The sequence below is a fragment of the Dipodomys spectabilis genome, unplaced genomic scaffold, assembly GCF_019054845.1.
Source record: "Dipodomys spectabilis isolate Male_0828 unplaced genomic scaffold, ASM1905484v1 ptg001019l, whole genome shotgun sequence".
NCBI lineage: Eukaryota > Metazoa > Chordata > Mammalia > Rodentia > Heteromyidae > Dipodomys > Dipodomys spectabilis.
This window is the reverse complement of record NW_024871696.1, coordinates 25,640-46,503: the sequence shown is the minus strand read 5'-3', so window position 1 is coordinate 46,503 and position 20,864 is coordinate 25,640. Positions and strand designations below refer to the sequence as shown.

The 20,864-nt window shown below is 39.2% G+C and overlaps 1 pseudogene; it reads right to left on the bottom strand.

Annotated features, from left to right (window-relative positions):
• Positions 1-4,060: 4,060 nt before the first annotated feature.
• Positions 4,061-4,428, bottom strand: LOC122102926 (annotated as a pseudogene).
• Positions 4,429-20,864: the final 16,436 nt, after the last annotated feature.

The window sequence follows — 20,864 nt, the reverse complement described above, 5'->3', positions numbered from 1 at the left end:
ATATTTAGGTATTAAATTATATGTGTATGCTCTTTGTCTACAAGTTGTATAATTAGAAGAATCACAGGAAGTAGGTGTAATCTAGGTCCATGATATAACTAAACATGGAAAAATCCATCAGGGAAAGTCTCTCTCTGTATGTGTGTACCAAACATACATACTTCGTCTCATTCAATTTTATTTAAGTTTACACAGCAAGATTTGCTGTGCATTTCATCCTGACAGGAGTATGGGAAAATGCTTCTATGGTCACATTGAACCCGGTCACATAACAAGTTTCTATCTAATTGTGACTACAAAAACACCCCTCTGTGCAGTATTTTCACAATAAAAAAGCACCATGCCTCACTCTTTCCTGAATGTTGTGTTTCATTAGACACAGCTGCTCTTCATGGATGGATCAATACTGTAAAAATATGAAGTTAAGAGATCATTTGAAATTGTAAAATCTATTGTTCACTTCTCATTAAGGTGATATTTTGATAGCATGCAATTATGAATTGAAAAGGAAATTTCCTCAAAATACATTATTTCTCCAATTTCCAGATTTCACTTTTGAGTTGAATGTTTTCATATCTGATTTTCAAACTTCTGCTATGTACGCTGCATCATTGCTTAATGGAAAATTTTTCCTAAATTTTATAATGATATGCTAGTTCAGACGATTCTCTAACAATTTTACTGAGCACTCAAAGGGATTTCTCAATCCACATGTTGAGTCTCTGAGCATATGACAAAGGCAAAACCCTATACTATTACCCTTGCTAATTATTTCTTAATTCTGAATTGTTTATATGTGGAAATAGTGACATCATTTAGTAGCTATATAATCCCTAACAGAAATGAAGACGCAACTTTCTATGATCAATTTTTATTACTCCTTTGTTAACATTTTTAATTTTATGATTATTCGATTGTCTTGAGACACAAAATTTCCCCACACCTCTTGCAGATGAGTCTCCATGTGCTCACCACTCAAGAGATGGAACAAGGTTAGACCTGACTTCCAGCTGTTGAATGTCATTGCTATGTAGTGTCTATTATATAAATATAGCACAATTAATCTGCTATTGGTTATACTGTTTTAGCTATGGATCTTACATAGAAAAAAACTGTGATGGGAACAATTATTTTCATTGGCTTTTTGGAGCTCAGTTCAGGCACAGGATTCTATCTTTTTTTTAATCTATTTTTAAAATGTTTCTTTTGGTATTTTAGTTTACAATTCTGAACAACATGCATTTAGTGATATTTATTTAATAATTCATCAACATGTTTAGATATTAGATATCTAATATATAAATTTTCTAAACATGACAGAGATTTAGTGGTACAAAAACCTGCAAAAATCCACAGACACACACATCCAGATGAAGATTTCCCCTGCTGGATTCTTCCATGTAGGCTTAGTTATACTATGGATCTAGACTATACCTACTTCCTGTCATGCTTTTAGTTATCAACGTGTAGACAAACAACAGAAACATATAATATATAATATAATACTTAAATATAAGCTTTACTGTGTTGTGCCTACTGTAGTTCTATGGGCACAAATACAGATATCTCTTACTGATTGGCATTCAGCAGTCTACTTCCATGTAAAGTATTCAGACATTTCTGCCACTAGAGTGAAGGAGTTAGAAAGTTCCTTGTATCTTTTTTCTTTTTGCTTATGTGGTGCTGAGGAATCGAACCGAGGGCCTCAGGCATGCAAGGCAAGTGCTCTACCACTGAGCCACAAAGGAGGAGGCTACAATGTTTGATAAGAAATGTACTCATTATCTTGCCCCTTCTAATTGTAACCCCTCTTTACAGTACTTTCACAATAAAAAATAAAAATTAACGAAAAGAAAGTTCCTTGTTTTATTGTTTTTTGGTTTTTTTTCCCACTGAGAAATTACAAGCCATTTCTTCAGTGCTTTGGAATAAGAAAACTATTATATGTTCTTATTATTTATTTTCAAATACTTATAAATGTCCATAAAGTTGTGAAGAAAATTACTAGGAGGTTTTTTGCATCTATCCCCCAGACTATCCCAGTACCAACATCTTTGTATAACTGTGCTGCATTATTTAAACCAGGAAATTGACATTGGTTCAATCCATATAGATACTACAGTAGTCACTTGCACACTTTGATGTTTGTTCATGTGCAGATGTGTGTGCATTGGGTGTGCTTATCACATGAGCAGCCCACATGTATGTGTGAAGGTTGAGAATATATAGGTACCCCATATTTGGGTTTCTCTGTTTTCAACACCATCATGGAGGAACTGTTCCCTACCAATGCCACAGACTCCTGGGGCTGTCCATGAGCCACAGAATTCCCTTTTTCCAATCCCTCAGCCCTGGCCAACACTTCATAAAAAGAAAATATATAAAAGTCCCGTTTTAAGATTGGCTGTATTATTCAGTATAGCTTTCTTATGGTTCATCCAGACAATGTATATGATAGTTTAGCTCCTGTTTATATTGAATAGAATGCGTTGGTTGAAGAAACACATTTTCTTTTATTTTTTTATCAGTTAGGAATAGTTGGGAAGATTCTTAGTTTTACTACTGATAAGGATTCTAAGACTATTTGTTTACAAGTTTCTATGTGAAAATGAAATGCATTACTTTGGGATAAATGCCCCACCAATTTTTTTAAATGTATTTTAATAGAGCTTTCAAGTTTAGAAAGCACTGTCCAAGTTCATATTTTTTATTGTCATGATGATGTACAGAGGGGTTATAGTTACATAAACAAGGTAATAAGTACATTTTTTGTCAAACTTGTTACCCGATTTCAAGGTCATTTTAACATTTCTGTAGCATTTTAAATTCCATTCAGCAATGGATGAATATTCAGCTCCCCACCATGTTTAGCATAGTTCCTGTTATCTTTATCCTTTTTCATTTTATTTCCTCTTGAAAGTTTATGTAGTTTTTCTTCTGATGATATAGAAACTTGTGCCAGACCTCATTCAGGTTCATGGCCCAGACAATAAACACTTTCCTTCTGAACTGCACTTCCTTCTCCCAAGAAGATCCATAGGAAATTCTTCCAGTATCCTCCTTCCCATGAGTCTGCAGCCTCAGCTGTCAGGCAGAAACTCACAACCCATGAAGTGTAAGCCTGCCCACAGCTCTGGTTTGAGATCATTATTCCAAATTCTTCCATGGATTCTGGTGCCTGAGTCTGTGTGGACTGGAAATTCACAAGCCACAGGGCCACATTTGCTGAAGCCAGCCCTGGAACATATACATCATGAAAATTTCAGGGGTTATCCTTAGAATCTGGCTTCTTTCAACCCTACTTGTGTCAATGCTTTTGCGGCCTCTCTTTGTCAATCTATTAATGTGCCCCCTAAGTTTACCAAGTGGCTTTCACACCTACACAGCATCCAGCTACCTTCACCTTGTTTTATTTAGCACCAGTTTTGTCTGCCCTGCAGTTCACATGATAAAGGGAGAATAAAATAATGATTTTATAGTAACTTGAGGAAATTCAAAGGAGAAATAATAAAAATTTGTACCTTGTTTTAGAATGATTGGACAACATTTTTTTCTATTGTTTATTCAGAGTTTAGATGGTCAAAGCACCCTTGGCTTGTGGCCCAGTAAAATAAATACACACATAGAAAAAAGTATGAAAAATGTGAATAAATAAAATACATTTAGGACACTTATGGGACTGTATAACAGGTACATATAAAATAGTGACCCATATTACTTCAGTATTTCCAAGAGTGGTCTGAAAAGGGTCTTTCGTGTACCATACATATATAGAGCCATAAATTCATATTTAATAATCTAATATGTATTTTATACATGGAAATGTTTCTGGAGGGAAAGGGGTTGGATAGAGAAGGACAGAGTAAAAAGATAAAAGAGTGACATTATTCAAGATGCATTGTATTTATAAACTGACACGTTTAATGGTAACACTTTTTTTGCACAACTACACAGAGATAATAAAAGTACAACTGAAAACAAGAAATGTGTATCAAGTTCTAAATTTCTTCTTTTCATGGCCACAGATCATGGCATTTATTACACGGGGAGTTAGGGATGCTCATTCGGTCCAGCGGTGGCCGCAGTGCACACGTAGTACAGGCGCATGGCATCCTCAGCCCGGGCCCTGTGTGACTGGAAGAACACTGCCTCCTTGTGGCCACAGTTCTGGCATGGGTGGTTTTCGGTCCACGGCAAAGTGGGGTCCTGGGACACGTCAGCGATGATCTGGGTCAGCTCGTCCACTTCGTGCTTGATTTAGTTGACGTTAGATGTAGCTGCTGTCTGCTGCCTCCTGGTAGTCACAGTTCCGGCATGCACACAGCAGGATGCGGTTCTCCTTGTCTTCCTGTGGGTACAGCATGTTGTTACATTCCTGGCAGAAACGAGTACCTACAGAGCCCGGCTCCTAGTACCATCGGGTTCCATAGTTACACACTGACCGCCCAGCCTCCCCAGCTTGCAGACTGAAGCTCTAAATTTCTTCACTCTCTGCTCTGCCCTTCTGTTTCTTTGAAGGTTATATTTGAACAAGATTGAATCTTTTAAGGCTTCTAATCTCAGATGAGATTAGAAGTGATCTTATCAGTGTTGGGAAATGTACTTCCAGAAGAGACTGTGATGAGAGGAGTTCACAGCTGATGACCCAGTGAAGTCGTGGTCCAACTCACTGAATATATACAGGAAGGCACTTTGCACAGCAAGAGTTTCAGTCAAACTCAGTCAATGCAAAATGAAGTATTTATAGCATATATAAGGAACACTTATTCAACAAAACTCCTTCTTGACATATAGGCAGCAACACAACTAAATATAGATGCAATATTATTTTCTTTTCTACTCAGAATTTGTCCAGAAATCAGAATCAGCAACAGAATCCCTGAGAGCATGCTACAAATTCAAAATGACAAAATCATCTCAGATCTACTGAATATATGCCAGCAAATTAACAATGATCCATGTCAGACTTAGGAATCTGTATTCAGATGAGTATAACAGTACTACAGATATGATTTTTACTCCTCAACACATTTAAAAGCATTTTCATTTAAACCATAGTTCTCAGAATTTCTTTGTTTCTCTATCTTGGTCTCTGTCTGTCTCTGTCTCTGTGTCTCTCTCTTATACATACAGATAAATGCACACACACACACACACACACACACACACACACACAGCCCTGTACCTGTCCTCCTCATTTCACTCCTAAAAATGAAGTCCTTCTCTCAGCTCCTGTGGCTGTAAATGCTCTGGATCCCTGGTAAGCGCAAAGGGAGATGAGGAACAAGAGTGGGTGGAAAGTATGTTCTCAGGGGCCAGTTGTGACCTATGCAAGTGTTAGATGTTCAGTTCTTGTTATCTATGATGGGGCAAGTGAGATTTAGTTCTGGAAATAGAGAAATATTTCAGAAGGATCTAAAACTTATGCTTTTGTGAAGATTCTCCTTGGTTAGAATAATGTAGTTGACTCCTGGATACTCATTTATACTTAAAAAATACCTTTATTTCTAATATGAAATATTTTATATTGTAAGCCAAACTATGAAATATGAACAATAGGTAATATATCAAAATACAAATAAAAAGCATGCTTTTCTATGTTTGTACATAACCTTGCACTTGTGTCTTATTCTAATTTCAGGATCCAGTGGAGATGTTGTGCTGACCCAGACTCCACTCTCCCTGCCTGGCACCCTGGGAGAGCCGGCCTCCACCTCCTGCAGGTCTAGTCAGAGCCTATTGCATAGCAATGGAAACACCTATTTGGATCGGTTCCTGCAGAAACCAGGCCAGTCTCTACAACTCCTGATCTATCAGGTTTTATCCGATTTTCTGAGGTTCTGAGATTGGTAGGGGGCGGAGAGGGGGGTTAGGCAAAGATTTCACATGAAAACAGGGTGGAGGCAGAAGATGTTGGAGTTTATTGCTGCCTTCAACATACACATTATCCTCCCACAGTGATACAGCCCTGAACTAAAACTTCCCTTCTAGCAATGTGAGCTGCCCTTAAACATTGCTGGACTTGGGGGCACTAGAGAAGGTTGTCTGGGTAGCTTTGTATGTCCCTCCCACACAGTATAACCCCCATTTTCACTGTATTTGATGTTAGTATAATTTGTGAAGAGGAAGGAAAAAACAATTTGTTTAAATAGGGATACAGGTGGACCCACTGCAACAATGAGATGTACAAGATGTTATGTCGAAAAATGACCTTTACAAGTTTGGCGGGGGGTGGGTGGAGATAGGAGGGCAGGGATGATGAGGGGAAACAAAGGAGGAGGCAATAAGAAATGTACTCATAGCCGGGTGCTGGGGGCTTACACCTGTAATCCTAGCTACTCAGGAGGCTGAGATCTGTGGATCGAGGTTCAAAGCCAGCCCTAGCAGGAAAGTTCTCGAGTCTCTTATCTCCAATAAACCACTAGAAAACTGGAAGTGGTGCTGTGGCTCAAGCAGTAGAGCACTTGCCTTGAGCTGAAGAGCACAAGGACAGCGCCCAAGCCCATAGCTCAAGCCCCATGACCAACCCCCCCCACACACCAAAAAAAAATGTACTCATTACCTTGCTCATGTAATTGTAACGCCTCTGTATGGTATTTTCACAATAAAAAAAAAGGGAGAAGAAAAAAGAGTGAGAGAACTGGAAACAGCACATGTCTTGGAGCTCACTTTGATAAGCATCATTTTATTTGCTCATATGCACATAGCTATTGAATGCTTGTGTTCTGCTCTTGAGAACATACTCTTTTGTTTTCACTGTGTGAATGTTTAGACTATTGTTAAATTATATCTAGATGTAATTATTTGTCTTTTACTATCCATTGCGTTTACTTGTAAGTTTATAGGCACAGCCTGTGTTATTGGTGTCAGGCTTGCTTTAACTAGTACAACTTTTTCCAAGACTATTGTTGCTAATTATAATGTTTATCCAATGTATCTTATCATTGGAGGCAAATAAGAACAATTTTACAGGTCTTCAAAGCTGAAGTCAAACAGAACACAGGGATAGTAATTATTCCTCCTGTACAGTCAGATGGTACAAAGGAGCAAACAGGGGAATTTTCCCTCAGCCAATCAGCTTTTCTTTCTTCAGCCAAACTCATGGTTTCTCTCATTCACATTGATCAGCATTCTGTGGAAAAGTAGAAAAGAAATGGGCTCTCTCAGTTAGCTCTGTCCTCTCTGCTTGCTTCACACTCCTGGATTCTGTGTTTATTCATCATTGATGGGTTAACAATGGGGTGGTGTTACTGGGAGGTGGTAAAAGTACCTAGTTGGAGGAAATACATTGGTGGGACTGTCCTTAGGCCTAAATCTTGCCCTCACCTCTTCGTATTTAATTTTGGATTCATGTTTTCCATGAGTTGAATAGTCTCTTCTAGATGATCCCACATGATGATGTCCTGCCTCTCCATAGGCCAAGGAAACTAAAGATTGTGAACTGAAATCTCTGACACAATGAGCCAAAATGAATACTGTGTCTTTCTTCCCTTACGTTGTTCCTGTCAGGTACTTGGTTCAGACACACAAATATTAGGAACTCACCTATATATCCTGACTAGCAATCTGTACTTTAATCAGGTAACAAGGATCCATACCTAGTTTCTGAAACTAGGCTTTAGCACATGCCTATTTTGGCTAAGAAGATCTTAACTTGGAAAAAAATAATTTAGATATGCACAACTACTTACCAATAACATGATCTCAGACCACAAAATAATTGTTTTAGAAACTTGTGGATATATCAAGACTAAACAATTCCTAACATTTTGCCTATAATCCCCAAAGGTCACAGAAGGAAATAAGTGGATTGAAGTTGAGGCTATATTGGCAAATCATTATCACAAAGCTATATGAATGAAATCTAGGCATTGTGCTACCATCTTATACTTATGGCTACAAGGGAGGTATAGATAGATGGAACACGGTCTTACCTCTATCTGATAGACAAAACTAAAACAGAAAAAGCTAGGTGTATGGCTCATGGAGTGTGGGTGGTTGGGGAGTGAAGGGATAGTGGGACAACAACAAGGGAATGGGTAACAATGATCAACAAGTAATGTACTCATCGCCTTACTCATATAACTGTAACCCCTCTGTATAGCATCTTTAAAATAAAATGAAATAAAAATAAAGAAAAATTGCTTAGCAAGCTAAAGGCACTGACATCTAATCTTTGGATTATAAACCCTCTAAAAATGTGCTTCTGTGTTGGGTATTTTGTGACCTGAATTTCTCTATGTGCCTTAATCTCTAGATGTTATTTATGAACTCTAGAAGTGACTCTTTGGCCACTGAGGAAGATCTAACAAAATCCATGTCAGAGGCAAACTGAGTGACCTGCAACACAAGAGCTCCAATTGGATCAACAGTCATTAAATGTGTGAATAGTCTTGAGTGGGTGGCTCATGCCTGTAAAATCTAACTACTCAGAAGGCTGACATCTGAGGATGTCAGCAGGAAAGTCCATGAGACTCTTATCTCCAATTATCACTGGAAAACCAGAAGTGAACATGTGGCTCAAAGTGGATAGTGCTAGCCCTGAGTTCAAGCTCCATGAGTGACCAAAAAAAAGTATGAATTGCTGATGAATATAAGTTCTTAGGTTTTATGCCAAAAAGTTTTCGAGTGGTTCATTGCACACTATTTTCGATAAAAACCAATTTCTACACTATTGATATTTACAAAACAATCGGAAACAGGAGAAATAAAAAAAATCCACAAAATATATGAATAAATAGAATACATTTTAGTTCATTTATGGAAACATCTAAGGAATAGTTAGTACTATTACAAATATTACAGAAATATATAATGTAATAGTAATGTATGGTAATATATAAATGGAGCAATAAAATGTGACTTTATATGTACAATAAATAAGTATCAAATATCATTAAGTTCACAGTTAAAAAATGAGTGGCATATGTCCCTATGTGCCAGATGTTTTAAAACATGCATATAGATTTGTTTGTTGCTGCAAACACACATATATATATGTGTGTGTATTTATAGATATCAAGAGAAAGGTGCATCATGTGCAGATACACACACACAAACACACATACACTAACACAAATTATGAGGCATCTGATGAAATGTAGCTTAGTTTGTCCAGAGCCTGTGCTAAATAGACAGAAATGTAAGAATACAGAGCATGGAGACTTTTGAGGAAACCTATATATTTCTAGCCTATATATTGCTAAATAATCTTATTTCTACACTTACCATTGTCATGAAAAGTTCAAGAAAACAGAATTACTTTGGATGACCTTTTGTAGTAGTTCTTCTGCATTAACAAATGGGTAGGATAGCTTGCAGATTAAGAAAGTGTGTTTCTGAACTTGTCTGTGAGAAACTCTCTAGAGAGAATTGACTGTGAGAGGAAGATCCACCTCATAGTCCACAGCATCTTTCAGTAGGATGAGGTCTCTCGTGCAATAAAAGAGCCAGGGAGGAAGGAGAACATTCACTGTGCTTCTTGGGTGACATGATGTGAGCTCCACTGTACTCTGCCCACATGGCAGAGCAAAATTTCTAATCCAAGATTGAAATAAAGAATTCTTCCCTTCAAGTTGCTTTTATTAAGGTCTTGTCACAGCAATTAAAAGCTAAGTACACATCTTTATAACATTTTCTAGCTAACTTTGACCAATGATGTAAGATGGATGCTGTACTGAGAGCATTTGATATCACCTTCTCTGGGTTGAGAGGGTTGGCTATTATTTGTGTTGGAAACTATGGAAATTTGTTAGATGATATGGTGAGGTAGATTTTTAAGAGGGTGTATAAGTGTGGGAAAATAAGTTTCTTTTCTTTTTTGGTGGGGGGCAGTCGTGGGGCCTGAACTCTGGGCCTGTGCGCTGTCCCTCAGCTCTTCAGCTCAAGGCTAGTGCTCTACCACTTGAACCACAGCGCCACTTCCAGCGTTTTTTCTTTTTGCTTATGTGGTGCTGAGGAATTGAACCCAGGGCCTCAGGCATGCAAGGCAAGCCCTCTACCACTGAGCCATCTTCCCAGCCTGGGAAATAAGTTTCTATGCAAGGGGTGTAGAATAACATACCCAACTCATCTATTTAGCCTCAGGAGGGTGAAATGTGGGTGTGAATAAGGCAGGAGCGCTGCAGGCCAGGAGGTGAGTTCAGAACACTGGTATCTGGGTGCCATATTCTTGGAGCAGGAAGAGAGTAGCAGCTCTTCTCTGCAGGAGGCAAGTGATTATAGAGAAAGGTTTCCCCCTACAGGCTCCATGTACAACTCCACTCTTAAAACTGAGTTTCTAGACCCTTTGCATTAAACTTCTCAATAGTTTGTGAACAAATCCACATCCCATGATAAGTCCATTGGCACTGAGTGCACTTGACATCTGTAACTAAGACCAGTGATGAAATCACACAGAGAGTAACAGGCTCATTTTCTTCTAATTATAATACTTTCCCAGCACAGTGGCTTCGGGAAATCAACACTAGTAACATTATAAGTCATCAGGATTCAATGACCAATAGACATAAAATAAATGCAAATCAAAACAACACACCGCAGTTAGAAAAGCTATCACCAAAAACTCTGATAACAACAGATGCTTGAGGGGATGCGGACAGAATGGAACCCTACTGCACTGTTGGTGGGAGTGTAAACTTGTTCAACCACTTTGGAAAGTAGTATGGAGGGCCCTCAAAAGACTCCACATAGAGCTACCCTATGACCCAGCAGTCCCACTTTTGGGCATTTACCCAAATGAGCACAAACCAGACCAACCTAAAACTACCAACAAGACTATGTTTATTGTAGCACTATTTACCATAGCTAAAATATGGAACCAACCCAGATGCCTCTCAGTAGATGAATGGATCAAGAAAATGTGGTATATATACACAATGGAATTCTATGCCTCCATCAGAAAGAATTACATTGCCCATTTTTTAGGAAATGGGAAGACTTGGAAAAATTATATTAAGTGAAGTAAGCCAGGCCCCAAAACATAGGTCCCATGGCTTCCTTTATTTGCCATAACTAGTATATGAGACCAGCAGAATCGGTCAGATAAGTTGATGTTAGGGAAATGAACCCCAAGATAAGGACTCAATTTTTTTTCTTTCTTGCTATTGTTTCTAACATATTTATGAGATATATCTTTGTTGTTTTGTAAGGTCTCTCCTCCATGGTATAAGCCCTGTTTTCACTGTATTTGATGTTGGTATATTTTGAGAAGGGGAAGGAAAAAACAAATTGTTTAAATAGGGATACAGGTGGACCCATTACAACAATGAGATGTACAAGATATTATGTCAAAAAACGAACTTTACAACTTTGGCACAGAGCGGGGTGACGGGTGGTGATGGGAGTGGTGGAGGAGATGGGAAGAGATGTTAAGGGAAACAAAGCAGGAGGTAACAATGCTTGATAAGAAATGTACTCATTACCTTGACCATGTAATTGTAACCCCTCTGTACAGTATTTTCACAATTAAAAAAAAAAAAAAAAAAAACAACTACCGCAGAGGGAATCACTGGTTCTCCCCATCTGCACCATGTCATGCATGAATAGTGATAGATTTTCCTTTACCACTTAAGCCCTCCACATGCCATGGAACCTGTGCTTCTTTGTGCCTGGATTACTTCACTTATTATAAATTTTTCCAAGCCTTTCAATTTCTTCACAAAAGAGGCAGTGTCATTCTTTCTGATGGAGGCATAGAATTTTATTGTATACATATACTACACTTTCTTGATCCATTCATCTACTGAGGGGCATCGGGATTGGTTCCATATCCTAACTATGGTAAATAATGCTGTGATAAACATGGTTGTGCTGGTAGCTTTGGTATGACCTTATTTGTGATTGTTTGGGTAAATACTCAAAAGTGGGATTGCTAGGTCATAGGGGAGCTCTATGTGGAGACTTTTGAGGAACCTCCATACTACTTTCCAAAGTGGTTGAACAAGTTTATACTCCTACCAACAGTAGGGTTCCCTTCTGTCCACATCCCCTCCAGCATTTGTTGTTACTAGATTTCTTGGTTATAACTACTCTAACTGGGGTGAGGTGGAATCTCAACATTTTCTTCAATGAAATTGAAAGCAAAGATTTACTATCACACTCTTTATGAAGCCAGCATAACCCTCATCCAAAACCAGGCAGGGGCTCATCAAAGAAAGAGAATGATAGACCCATTTCTTTGCTGAATATGGTCACAAAACTTCTCAACAAAATCTTGGCCAATTGACTTCAACAACTCTTCAAAAAAAATCATATACCATGATCAAACAGGATTCATTTTAGACATGAAAACCTGGTTCAATATATACAAATCAATTAATAAAATTAAACAAGAGCAAGGATAAGAACCACACAATTATCTCAAAAGATGCAGAGAAAGAATTTGACAAGATCCAACACCCCTTCATGATGAAAGCTCTGGGAAAACTAGGAATCTATGGAACATTACTCAATACAATAAAGGCTGTATATGACAAACCTACAGCCAGCATTATACTAAATGGCCATTTAGGTCATACCAAATCCATTTCCTCTAAATTCATAAATGAGACAAGGATGTCCACTCTCTCCACTCCTCTTGAACCGAGTATTAGAATGTCCAGATCATGGGCCTCAAGCAAGTAAGCTCAGGGATTGTGCCCATGTCCTGTAGCTGAGCCCAGCTCCAGCGGATTTGCACGTGCCCCCACACAGCCAACTGCCTGAGCCCTTCTTCATGGTCTGCTCATACCCTGTGCAACAGTCAGTCCAAGTCAGCACACAGGAAGAGTGAGGGCCTCTGTTCAGCTCAGGGTATTCTGCTGCTCTGACTGAAAGATAAAGAAGGACAAGACTAGGAATTTATTGAGCCCATGGTTAACAGAGATGCCTTACTCCTCATGGAAACTCCCAGAACATAATTGATTCTGTGGATATTTGGTTTATGTTTTCAATATCAGGTGCCAGATGTGACATCCCCATTTCCCAGTGTCCATCCTCCCTGTGTGCATCTGTAGGAGACAGTCTCCATCACTTCCAGATCCAATCAGGGATTAGTCATGACTCAGAGTGGCATCACCAGAAACAATGTGATGCTCCTAAACTATCAATTTACAGTCTGAGGTGACATCCAGATTTAGTGGCAATGAATAGGGAAGAGAGTCTACTTTCACTATCAGCAGCCTGCAGTCTGAAGATATTGCAACTTACTACTATCAACTGAGTAATAAACAGTTCAACTCCCACAGTGATACAAGACCAAATATAAACCTCTCTGGGGCATGGAGGAGAAAATGTGAGAGGCTGGGCTGTGCCAGCTACTCCTCCTGATTCCTCAGCCTGCTGACAGTGTATCTGAGCCACAGCCAGGCTCTGAAAGTCACTGGGAGATTTGGTAGAGGGGGTCATCAACAACCCTCTCAATCTTGTCTGTCTTCTATCAGCCTCAGGAGAACCAACCAGATAATGCTTCTGGTGTCTTATTAAAAAACACAGATCTGTCCTTCTGAACCTCTGAAATATGATATCCAGGTGGATATAATTTGCAGTTTGTCACACAAGAGGCCTTTGCCTGCCTTGTGCTCCCTTTACACTGCTGCACCCACCTGCTAATTTGCATAGTGCTCCCTAAGGAGGACTTTCCCATTTGAGTCTGAGATGAAGGCTCAGCTTGCCATTGTCTTGTCCTATCAGGACTCTTAAAAAAGAATTCTTTTAGTAAGCTCCTGGGCTGCTAATGCTCTGGCTCACTGGTAAGGACAGAGGGAGATGAACAATGAAATCATGTAAATCGCAAGGAAATGAAAGGAACTAGATCCTTAGATTGAGTGACATAGGTCAGGATGCAATAGAAAATAGTGTTCGGTCCTACTTACTTGTGGAACCCAGACTTAAATGATGGTAGTGATGATGGTGGTGATGGTGATGATGGCATTGATAATAATAATAATAATAATATAGCATGAATGCTAAATGGAAAATATCTGAAGGGAGACAGGTGAGGGTGAAAGAAAGGGACAAAAGCACACTAAGTGTAGAAGATGAATTGGTATATAAATAAATAGATATACATATATATATACCCACATGTGCATTTGAGTTACGAAGTTCCTTTACACAGTATGAAAAATGGTGGGAGTGGGAGAGGAAGAGTACAGCAACAGAAATGAGGTGGTGAGTTTTTCAAAATAAGCTGCATTCAGGTAGGGATTCTCATCATAAACTAACCTCCTGTTGTTAATATATGACAATTACAATTTATCATACAACAAAATAATAAAATGCGATGAATATGCATATAAAACTCCTGGGAACCTGCACACCTATTAACAAAGAATGGTAAACTCCAAATGAAAATTTGTCAGCTGCTATGTCATAAAAAGGCCACTAGATGGAAAACAAATGTTACAAGAAAAACCTGAAACCTAACCTTGTCAATAGGAGCTTGAAGCCAGGGAGTTCCATCTCAGGCTTTCATGGCACACATGGCATGTGGGACCATGTTTACAGAGGGGATTGTGTCTCCCCACATCCACTTTGTAAACTTTAATCAAACCTGACAAGGATGACACACAAAATTTCTTGTAATGATGTCATTAAGAGCAGGTCAGAATGGTGAGGGAAGGAGGGTGGACCCTGCAGATATGCAGCCCTGAAGGGAACATGTGCACACACCCTGTCCAGCTGTGGGAGGTGAGAGGGGGCTGCAGTGTCAGTGCTGTCCCCAGCAGTTCCCAAGAGTCCTCTGCAGTGATCAGGCCACTGATTGTCCTTAAAGGCACAGATGGTGTCCTGAGCTTCATGATGTCAGACTAGAAATATAACTGCTCATTGTTCCTAGCATTCTTTTTCAGTGTCAGAATTTAAAATGCTGAGTTAGACAATTAGAATTATATTAATGAATGTTTTAGTTTAATAGGTAATTTACTTCATATAAACAATAGATATATAAATTCTACATTCATTTGTGAAGTGCTCCTCTCTGTTCTGAGAGGAATAGACTTTTTCCTTGGACACAGTCCTCACTCAGGTTCATGGCCCAGACCATTAACACCTTTCTTTCCTGTATGCTCTTTCTTCTTCCAGGAAGATCCTCAGAAATGTTTTCTTATGTCTTCCTTGGATTCATCTCTTTCCTTAGATTTCAGCTTCATCTCTCAGCCAGCTACATTCCTCACACCTCAGAGCAGTGTAAGCCTACCAGCAGCTCTGATATGAGGCTAGTATTCCAAGTCTTCCATGTATTTCAGTACCTGAAGTCTATGTAGATTTCAAATTCACAAGTCCCATGGCACATGTCCACACATGCTGCAGGAAGCCCTGGAGTGTGGATCTGGAGAATGTAATGTGTTATCTCCTTGGACTTCCAGTAGTAAATACCATGTGATCACCCTGTTCATCTAACTCTGGTATGACAATCTACACAATGGGATGAAGCATGTCCACATGCTAATCTCTATGTGGGGACCTTCTTCGCTTCACTTTGGCTTCACTGTCTGTGATTCCTCAGGTTGAAGATGTTCTTTGCTAACTGGGTAGTACCAGTTTCTCAACTCCACCCTTGACCACATTGCAATTTATCATTTCTATACCTATATGAATCATATCTCCTAAATACAACTGGTGAAAACTGCTTTATTGGTGGTCATGCCTATAATACTAGCTACAGAGGAGGCTGAGATCTGACGATTAGGGTTGGAAGTCACCTTGGACATAAAATACTATGAGTCTCTGTTATCAGTTAAACACCAAAAGGCTGGAAGTGAAGCTGTGACTCATTTGGTACACTACCAACCTTGAGCACAAAAGCTCAGGGACTAAGTCAAGCCTCAGGCCTAGCTCACAAAAAAACGGCTAGACTTAGGACCTAAAAGACGTGTAACTTGAAGGACTATGCAGGTAAAGAAGCATAATGAAGTTTAAGTAGAGTTCAATCCTTGGTCTAGAGAACAACTCAGCTTCTGAGAAAGAAGTTTCCATTAATAGATGAAACAAATGTCCTCTAAAAGTTCAGAAATATCTGGCACATACATGCATAATACCCACAAAGCTAGATGTGGTTCCAGGTATTTTCCTAAAACTAAAGAAGAAATACCTGATGTGAACTGTTCTAGAGGGAGGCGATAGGGAAGAACATTCAGAAGGGAAGCAATCCAGTCCTTTATATGAGTTCACAGGACACCAATGAATGCACCAACGGATTGTTCATATACCTCTGATCATGAGACTTTATTGTACATATTTCAGAGCTACCTTCCTTTAAAAACTTTGAAACCTGTTCATTTCTCTCTTTCTTTCAATGCATCTATCTGTCTTTCTACCTACACATGTATTATTACTTTAATAATACACATGTCTGGGTACTAATGTTCATTATTAAACCATATAATAAGGTTCAGGCAAACAATCTGAATACTCTTAAGAATTCTGTGTCACAAACTCCACTGATACCAGAGTAAGGGGCATTCTAAAATTAATTTCCCTTGAAAACGTTTGTCTTTGAGTGACTGATTTTAGCAAAGGAAAAATGAACCAAGTCATGGATAAGTTGAAAATGTTAAAAATTCTATTTGGGGTTGGGAATTGAGCTCAGTGGAAGAGTGCTTACCTGGAAAGTGCAAGGCCCTCAGTTCAGTCTTTAGCTCAGGGAAAAAAATCTATTCTTATCACAGGCCAAAGGAATCATAATGTTTTCTTGTCTCTAGAAACACATTATCTACAAGGACATTGGACATCTGGGTTCTCCAGGTCTGTGCTTTGTCACTGAGATCTGCCAGCCTGCAGATCTGATTTGCACTGCCCAAACCATGTTGATTTGCATGTGCCCAGAGCACAGCCCACTGCACTGGGAACTTCTTCACAGGCTGCTCACACTCTGTACAGGAGAAGTTCCAGTCAGCAAACAACGTGGACATGAGGGTCCCTGCTCAGCTCCTGGGGCTCCTGCTGCTCTGGATTGCAGGTAAGGAAAGATGATACTGAGTTTATTCATCCAGTGTTCAGCTGAGCTATGTGGCTGTTCATGGAATTACTTGGGCAGCAGAATTAATTAAAGTGCTAATGGCTTTTATGTTTCCAATGTCAGGTGCCAGATGTGACATCCAGTTGACCCAGCCACCATCCCTGTCATCATCTCTGGGAGACAGAGTCACCATCACTTGCAGAGCGAGTCAGGGCATTGGCAATAATTTACATTGGTACCAGCAGATAGCAGGGAAAGCTCCAAAGCTCCTGCTCAGTTATGCAACTACTTTGCAATCAGCGTTTCCACCAAGGTTCAGTGGCAGTGGATCTGGGACAGAGTTCACTGTCCCCATCAGCAGCCTGCAGCCTGAAGATGCCGCAACTTATTTCTGTCAACAGAGTTATACCTATCCTCCCAAAGTGACACAAGTCATTACAAAAACCTCCCAGCAAGGCAGAAGTGAGAGGCTGGCCTGTCCCAGCTGCTGCTCCTGGGACCTCTACCTGCACAACTGCCTCTACTCTACACAACTTCTCAGATGAAGCCAAACTTTAAGGTCACTGGAGAGAGAGGTCATGGAGGCATTTGCACACACTAACTCTCTGGCTTCCTGCTCATCCCAAGCAGCACACACCTTACAATGGCTCTTCTGACTTTAAAAATCACTGATCTTTGATAAGGGAGCTAAAAAAATAGAATGGAAGAAAGACAGCCTCTTCAGTAAATGGTGCTGGCAAAATTGGTTAACTACTTGTAGAAAACTAAAGCTAGATCCCTATATATCACCCTGCACCAGAATCAACTCCAAATGGATCAAAGACCTTGGAGTCAAAGCAGACACTCTGAAAACATTACAGGATGGAATAGAAGAAACCCTAGGTCTCCTTGGGACAGGTCAAAATTTTCTTAATAGAGACCCTGAAACACAACAAATCAAAGAAAGGTTGGACAAATGGGATTGCATGAAATTTCAGAGCATCTGCATGGCAAAGGACATAGCTAGCAAGATCAATAGAAAGCCTACCAACTGGGAGAAGATCTTCACTAGCCATACAACGGACAAGGGTCTCATATCTAAAATATACTTGGAACTCAAAAAATTAAATCCCCCAACAACAAATCTTCAAAGAAACAACTACCCAATAAATATGTGGGCTAAAGACTTAAAGATAAACTTCTCTGAAGAAGAAAGAAGGATAGCCAATAGACACATGAAGAAATGCTCAACCTGCTTAGCCATAAAAGAAATGCAAATCAAAACAACATTGAGATATCACCTCACCCCAGTTAGAAAGGCAAAAATCAAGAACTCTAATAACAACAGATGCTGGAAGGGATGTGGACAAAGGGAACCTTACTTCATTGTTGGTGGGAGTGTAAACTTGTTCAACCACTTTGGAAAGTAGTATGGAGGTTCCTCAAAAGACTCCACATAGAGCTCCTCTATGACCCAGCAATCCCACTTTTGGGCATGTACTCAAATGCTTACAAACAAGACCACACTAAAGCTCACAACAATGTTTACTGCAGCATTATTTACTATAGCTAAGATATGGAACCAACCCAGATGCCCCTCAGTAGATGAATGGATCAAGAAAATGTGGTCTATATACAAATGGAATTCTATGCCTCCATCAGAAAGAATGACATTGCCCCATTTGTGAGGAAATGGAAAGACTTGGAAAAAATTATATTAAGTGAAGTAAGCCAAGCCCAAAGAAACATAGGTCCCATGGTTTCCCTTATTTGCAATATTTAGTATATGTATGAGTCAAGCAGAAAAGGTCAGATAAGGTGATGTTTGGAAAATGAACCCTAAGATATGTATTTAAATGTCTTTTTTTCTTTCATGCATTTGTTTCTAATGCATTTATAAGATTATTTCTTTGTTGCTTTGTATGTCCCTCCCCCACAGTATAACCCCTGCTTTCACTGTAATTGATGTTGGTATAATTTGTGGAGGGGAAGGGGAAAAATAATTGTTTAAATAAGGATACAGGATGACCGGTTGCAACAATGAGAAGTACAAGTTGTCATGTCAAAAACGAACTTTACAACTTTGCTGGGGGGGGGGGGAGGATTTGGTGGGGGGGGGTAGGCGGAGGCTAGGAAGGAATGGGAAGGGTAAACAAAGGAGGAGGCTACAATGCTTGATAAGAAATGTACTCATTATCTTGCCCATGTAATTGTAACCCCTCTGTACAGTATTTTCACAATAAAAAATATTAAAAAAAAAAGATGTCAGTGAGACATAAAATGTCTAGTAGAAGTGAGCACAAATATATTGAATACTAAGATACCAGCATTGCCTGATATTCCAGGGAAAATAGTATAGAACTTTACATTCTCCCTGCAACAAGATTCTGGCTGGATTTTTCATAGACAGATCCTATAAAAGCACAAGAGATACAAACTCACACCTAGAGATGCCTACAGCAAAGCTGAGTCCTGGGTCATCTCCTTACTAGTACACATGGGAACAAACAAACACACACCAAAAACCTAAACAACAAGGACATAGCATAGGCATGCATGGTGAATGGAGAGGATAAGCAGAGGGTATAGAGATGTTTGCTAACATGAACAGATTTGGTATCAGTAGTCAGAATTTCATGGTGATAACTAGAATCATCACAAATGACAGACATGGCACAATATAAACAATTCCAAATTAAGAAAAAAATGTAGCTCATTTATTATGGAACAGTAAAGAAACCTATAGCTCCAAAAGCTGGTGAGCCTGCGAGTGAGTCACATTGGAAGAATTACACAGTGTGCTGCTTCCCCTCTATTACTTCATCTGATGAATTATCATTTTACATAAAAAAGAACAAGACTATTTTAAATGCATAAAATCCATGTAAAACGCAAACTAGAAACTGGAATTAAATGTAGAGTGTGGCAGTGATAGGATGTTGGTCACTTGCCAAATTGATTACAAAATGCAGAATTTTACTTTGGGTGTTATGGAGATTGAAACTCAAAATTTCCTGTCTGCTACACAATTACACTGTCACTCTGCTTTTGTTTTTCCGACAGGGTAGCATGCTTTTATTTTAGTTGGTCTGGCAATGCACTTTCAACTTCAGACTTTGTGTTTGTTCATTATAATATGGAAGAATGTTTGGATTTTTTTACAAATATTCACTGAATCTTATAATCAAGGATTAATTTGGTTTGGGAAGGGGTACAAGATTTCCCCTTCCTCCATGACCACAGTCAGTCACCACCTTGAACCCCAAAGATTATAAATTGATTCAAGTTGAAATCTGGATAGAATTGAGACCACTGTAACTATCATTTGTTTATGCATTATACAGCCTATGGATGTCTACAAACTCCATTGGGATTTCAAGGCTTTCTCTGGAAACCCCTTGAGAATTTATTTGGCCATTAAGATGTTATTCAGAGAAACATCAGGTCTGGAAACAAGTTCCTACAAACACCATAAATAAGGAAGTAAGGCTGAATAGCAATTGAAAATACATTAAATGGTCACATAGATCTCAACCCCTCTAAGATCTGACACTTTTCTCTTCCCCAGGACCAGAAAAAAAGCACAGTACCACTGAGGCAGTGTGGCATTGGTTTTTGTCCTGTCTTCAACTTGATTCCAAATTACAATAAGTGAAAGTCATTAGCATTAAATTAATAGCCCTCATTTCCCAAATTGCCAAATTTAGCAGTCTCATTGAAATAATTACAAATTTGCCTTCATTGTCATCCAGAAGGCCTATCTTCTATCCCAACCACTTTAGGAATTTCACCCAGATATCTGTGCCTCCCACCCTCACATCTAGATCAATTGAGAAACAAAGTGATATTTAAAATGCGACACAATGCTACTAACTCTTTAAAACAGCTATTTTTTATTCACCCTTGAAGTTGCCCAGTGCTGACCAGCTGGTTTTAAAAAGTATGG